Below are 6,106 nucleotides of genomic sequence, written 5' to 3' on the forward strand. Positions count from 1 at the left end.
TTGTACTTGATCTTGACTGTCAGCGTACGTAAAAATACGCCTCTTTGGGAACTATTACGATGCAGCCGGGCTTCGCCGACGTTGGGGACAGTGGTAAGTGTTTGAGAACCGGCGTCTTTGGGCCCCCGTCCCTCTGTTGTGCGTCCACGGCCCGGAGCCGGCGAGGGGGTGTGTGGCGAGTCTTGGCCCGCGCTGCTCAGACACCAGCCCCACTGCCCGGCCTGAAGCACCTGCTCCTCAGGCCTCGGCCCGTGAGGTGGTCGCAGGGGACGCCGGTGTCCTGGGCGGGGACTCCCGTCTCCACCGCAGACAGGTGCCTGTGCCGCTGTTCACTTTCCCCGAGGGCAAACGTAGACAGCCCTGTCCCTCCGGGTGTCGGCGTGGCCCGCGCGCCAGGCAGGCAGAACACCGCCACCTGCTCTTGGGCGTGATATACACGTGTTCCCCGAACGGACGCTCCTCGGTCGCAGTTTGGATCCCAGACACGTCCGCAGAGGGTCGCTTAACCCGTAAAATAACACCCGGAGCACCCGTGAGACCCCCACGCCCTCATACGTCCTCCCTGACCCCCGTCTCAGCAGCAGGACCACGAGATGCCTGTATGCACCCGTTCCTCCAGCGACGGGCGTCTGGTGCCAGGCTCTTGCTGTTACAAACGGAGCTCAGATGTCAGCCAAGCGTTCCAGTCTGCCCGGTGCCAGTTGGGACTCCTCCCCGAGGTGAATGTGAAGTCCCAGCGGGGTCCGCGTCCTCGGGGCGCCCGCACCCGCTGTCCGCCTCTGCCTGTTTCTTGTTCCCCATCCCGTCACCCGAGTGTGGGGCACGGGGCCTGAGCCCAGCCCAGCCCTCCTGAGATGCTGCGGGCACCGGGGAGCCAACCTGTTCCTGAAGGCTCGGGGTTAGGGGCAGGGCTATGTCACTCAGCCTCCACCGCCTAAGATCACCTCGAAACGCGGCAGTTCTCAGAGAGGGGCTTCTGCGGCTCTCTCACCGTCCCCAGGCCCACAGCTCTGAGCCGGTGCCCGTGCCCTCACCACAGACCCCTCCAGCTGTTCAGCTCCTGTCAGCGCCCCTGGCATGCTCGGGGCCCTCCCCTTGCCTACGCGGCAGGCGATAGCCTCGCAGGAGCCACCCTCCTTCGAAGACAGACTTCGGAAGTTCCCTGGCGGTCCAGTGGTTAGGATTTGACACCTGGGCAGGGAACTAAAATCCTGAAAGTCGCACGACGCGGCCCAAAAAAAAAGACTGCGAAATGGGTATCTTTCCCTCCGGTACTAACAGTGTGTATCCTCTATGGCAAATCGCTCATTCCTTCAGCCAATGCTGAGTGCCCACCGTGTGCCAGGCCGCGTTCTGTGCTGCACGCTGCAGCGGCAACAGCGCAGACGAAGTCCGTGCCTGACGATGCTGACCCGGGGGCCGGGGGAGGGGGCTGAGCAGACAGATAAAATGCCTGCCTGTCACCTGGGGACGAGCTCCATGTGGAAAAAGCTAAAGCAGGGAATAAAAATAAGGCACGTGGGACTTCCCTGGTGGCGCAGTGGTTAAGAATCCGCCTGCCAATGCAGGGGACACGGGTTCGATCCCTGGCCCAGGAAGATCCCACGTGCCGCGGAGCAACTAAGCCCGTGCGCCACAACTACTGAAGCCCATGCGCCTAGAGCCCGTGCTCTGCAACAAGAGAAACCCGTGCACCGCAACGAAGAGTAGCCCCCCGCTCGCCACAACTAGAGAAAGCCTGTGCACAGCAACGAAGACCCAACACAGCCAAAAAAATAAAACCGTTTTTTTCTTCATTTCCTGACTCTGCTAGGAAGAAGGAAACGTTAGAACAGAGCCCAAAAGAGATTGAAAAGTGAGCTGTGGTATGTGAAGAGAGTATAGCCGCAGCAGAAGGAACAGCCCGTACAGAGGCCCTGGGGCAGGTGCACATGCAGGGAATTGAAAGAGCAGCCAGGACAGCTGGGACCTGTCAAACAGTCATGCCAGGAGCTCAGGGAAACCGCTCCCAGGAGAGACCTGACAAGCTGGTCACACCTGGCAAAGAACCATTCAGAGTCCCTGGAGACTGATCAAAGGGCTTAGGACAAACCGAGAAGCGTTTGTCTGATAATACGTACAGAAGCTCGTGAGAACAGTGGAAGCCGTGGCGCTGGAGCTGGGGCCGTAGCCGCGCCTCACAGGGACGGCTTCAGCGTGTCGGCAGCCGCCTGGCAGTTCCCACCTCCCTGCTGCCCTGGGCTGGAGGAGCTTTTCCTGGGAGACTCGGCAGCTGAAGAGTCACCTTTACCTTCGCTGCTTCCACAGCTCCAGGGAGCACGGGGGCGGGGGGGGGGGGGGGGGCCAGGGCTGCTGGAGTGCTGGTGTAGGGGCTCTGGGGTAGCGCCTTCTGAAACTCGGACAGAGGGCCCTCTGCCGCTCGGGGCAAAATCCCGGGTCTCCCTCCAGCCCCAGGAGGTGTAGGAGCTGCTCCCGGGGGGCCCTCTCTTCTGCCAGGCTCTGTGCCTTACCGATATCCCTGCATCTGGTCCTCAGCGTCCCGCCGGGGACATTGTGATGAGTCCCCGTCACAGACGAGGCGTGAGGCCTGGGGACGCACGTGCAGGGCCGGGCTCCGATCCCAGCTCACCTGTGTCCCACGCCGCCAGACCCTGACTCCGCAGCGCGGACCCCAGCCGGCAGTCGGGGGTTGGCCACCCCCAGGCCCAGTGGATCCGCTCCAGGGCATTAGGCCACACACAGTGGAGGAGCGCTGCTGCAAAGACTAGTGTCAGCGCAGGGCTCTCGACGCAGGCTCCTCGGCAGACACGCTGACCTGAGTCGACCCCAGCTGCAAACTCACAAAAGCGGAGGGGTTTTCTCTGCCCGGCATCCGCCAGGTCCAAGCTCGGGAAGCCCCGCCAGGGCACTGGGCCTCAGCGCTCCCCTCAACCTTGAAGTTTTTGAGCGACATGAGGACAGAACAAATAACCCCACAGGCTCCCCGAGAGCCACCGTCTGGAGTGAAGCGATACTGACATTGGCCGCGGGTTGGTTTATGTTCTCTTGGACTGAACCCTCCCAAATGACGGACAACGTGACATTTTACCCCAGACACCCCAGCCTGCTCTGCCGGAGAATGACATTCTCTGCAAGCACATCACCGCAGTCCCGCCCACCCAAATGAGACCCCCAGCATCCTCTCACGCAAGCCCACGGTCAAGTTTCCCCCCAGTTGTCCCCAGACATGCTTTTCCTAACCAGGAAATCACCAAGGATCACACGTGGCCTTTGCTTATCGTGTCTTTATAAAGGTTCTTATTCTGCAGCATCTCCTCCCTTTTTTCTCACGACATTGGATCTGGGAAGAGTGTGTCTAACCTTGACCCTACAGCTCCCAGGCAGACTGTGATTGCTCTGGGGATGCTCTAGCAGGGCTAGTGACCTTTCTGCTTGGTCTAGGGACCCCAGGGTGGGAAGTCTGATGCCCCCAGCCTCGCTGGCCAGGTGAAGCCTTGGATTGATGGGCCGGTTTCCGTGATCTCCAACATCAGCCTTCCAGCGTTCTCAGGAAGCTGATACCGTGAAAGACTCTATTTTCAACTCTGGGAAAGGATGAGTTCCCCAGCCCAGAGTCAGGACTGGGTCCCCAGAGCACAGGCTGGTTTTCTCTGAGACCTGGGCCCAGGGGCAGCCCAGGACCGGCGCACGGTCTGACCCAGCTCTCTATCTCTGGGGAAACAGACCCAACGAGGGGGCCAGTTCTCACCTGGCCAGGCGCCGAACCAGGCACCGTGGGGACACGGCAGGCCCCAAAGAACATCATCTCCCCAAGAGGTCCTGCCTCCACATGCACAGATTATCACCTGATTTTCATCTCTAAGCTGTGGATCCACCTATGATGTCGGATAGATTCTGGGCTCAGCACACGCGGCCGGATCGTGCAAGGAGTCAACGGAACCCTGGAATAAACTTGATTATTTTACCAGCACCCCGACTAAATACAGGAAACATAAGCAAATCAAAGTTTTGTTTACAGGCACGACACGAATGCAGAGAAGTGGCAAAGCTCAGCTCTGTTTTCTGAGCCTGCAGAGCCGGCCGGAGCCAGGTCTGCACACTCGGGTGGAGACCCTGCTGGAGGGTCCGGAAGGTGGGAGAAGGCCCAGCTCCCGCCCTGCGCCGCCACCACGTGCAGAAGCTCCAGATGCCCCCCGAGCTCTCTGGCGGAAGAGAGGGCCCGGCAGAGGCTGCCAGAGGGCAGGGCCCTCTGTCTCCCCCAAGACCCCCTCGCCCCCTTCCTTCCGCGAGGGCTATAGGAGCCAGGCGGCAGGCGGGCCTGGTCCCCACTTGACTTACAAAACGGACTGGCCTTTCGACCGGCACCGCCGGCTCCCAGCCTGGTCTAGGAGCAGCCCGAGGCCGCTCCCTGTGGGGCTTGTGAGATAGAATTCATATGTTATGGTAAGACAAGAAGAACTTAAACAAAGAATTCTCCTCTGCCCTTTGGCGTCCTCTCCCCCGCGCGCGGTGCCTCGTGTGTCCGCGATAGCAATCGACCAAAGCTCCCCGTCGGCAGAAATTCCTGCTCAGCCAAGAAGAGCGACATCGTCCCAGCATCTACAAGACAACTCCTTAAAGATCACATTCTTTCTTGGTCTTGTGAGGGATCGCGTGGCCCAGCGCAATGATGCTTAGACCTGGGTTACGTAAAGTGTCAATAATAGGTCATTGGATGTACGCCCTCTGTCTCAAAAACCTTACGTAACGGTGCCTTGACGTCTAATGGGCGGAACAGTCCTCCGAGCTTTCTGAGATGCTCTTCCCGGGTTAGAATCCTCACGTTTGGCTCAAAACTTTCCATTTCTTTCTTAGATCGACTGATGAACTTTTTTGTCGACAGGATTTGGAGGGAGGTGGCAGGTGAGGGGCTTCCAGAGGGGGGTCCCCTCCAGGGCCGGCGGGTGTACGCACCTCGGCGCCCTCTGACCTTTCTCTGGGAGCAGCTACCCGAAGAGGTCTGTCCGCACACTGCCCACAAGGACAGGCCCGGCTGCCGGGGGCTGGCGAGGGCAGGAGCCGGGGCCTGGTGTGTGCAGGGGGACTTGCTCTGGTCCCGACGGCGGGGGCTGCAGGTGGGCGAGACTCTGGCTGACGCAGCCGTCCCCCCTCTGCGGGTTCTGACGGTACGTTTCCCTTTGGGGAAGCAGCTCGCGCGGAGCCCTGAACTCAGCCCGTGGAAGCAAGTGGCGGGGGCCCGGGCCGCCTGCGTTTTGACTCCGTTCAGCCTCGTGTTCATCAGATGCCTGGACAACCTTTGTTCCCAGGACTCATGGCCTCTGCGGCCCCGTCTAAAAACGGCTGCGATGCTTCCTGGCGTTAGCCACTGCCGGCTGGCTCAGGCTTCAGGCCATCAAGCATTTCTTTTTTAACATCTTTATTGGAGTATGATTGCTTTACAATGGTGTGTTAGTTTCTGCTGTATAACAAAGTGAATCAGCTATACGTATACATATGTTCCCATTTCTCCTCCCTCTGCGTCTCCCTCCCACCCTCCCTATCCCACCCCTCTAGGTGGTCACAAAGCACCGAGCTGATCTCCCTGTGCTGTGCGGCTGCTTCCCACTAGCTCTCTATTTTACATTTGGTAGTGTATATGTGTCCATGCCACTCTCTCACTTCATCCCAGCTTACCCTCCCCCTTCCCTGTGTCCTCAAGTGCATTCTCTATGTCTCTACGTCTGCGTTTTTATTCCTGTCCTGCCCCTAGGTTCTTCAGAACCTTTTTTTTTTTAGATTCCATATATATGTGTTAGCATACGGTATTTGTTTTTCTCTTTCTGACTTAACTTCACTCTGTATGACAGACTCTAGGTCCATCCACCTCACTACAAATAACTCAGTTTCCTTTCTTTTTATGGCTGAGTAATATTCCATTGTATATATGTGCCACATCTTCTTTCTCCGTTCCTCTGTCGATGGGCACTTAGGTTGCTTCCGTGTCCTGGCTATTGTAAATAGAGCTGCAGTGAACATTGTGGTACATGCCTCTTTTTGAATGATGCTTTTCTCAGGGTGTATGCCCAGTAGTGGGGCTGCTGGGTCGTATGGTAGTTCTGTTTGTAGC

Source organism: Kogia breviceps, chromosome 5, assembly GCF_026419965.1.
Source record: "Kogia breviceps isolate mKogBre1 chromosome 5, mKogBre1 haplotype 1, whole genome shotgun sequence".
In the NCBI taxonomy this organism is placed as follows: Eukaryota; Metazoa; Chordata; class Mammalia; order Artiodactyla; family Physeteridae; genus Kogia; species Kogia breviceps.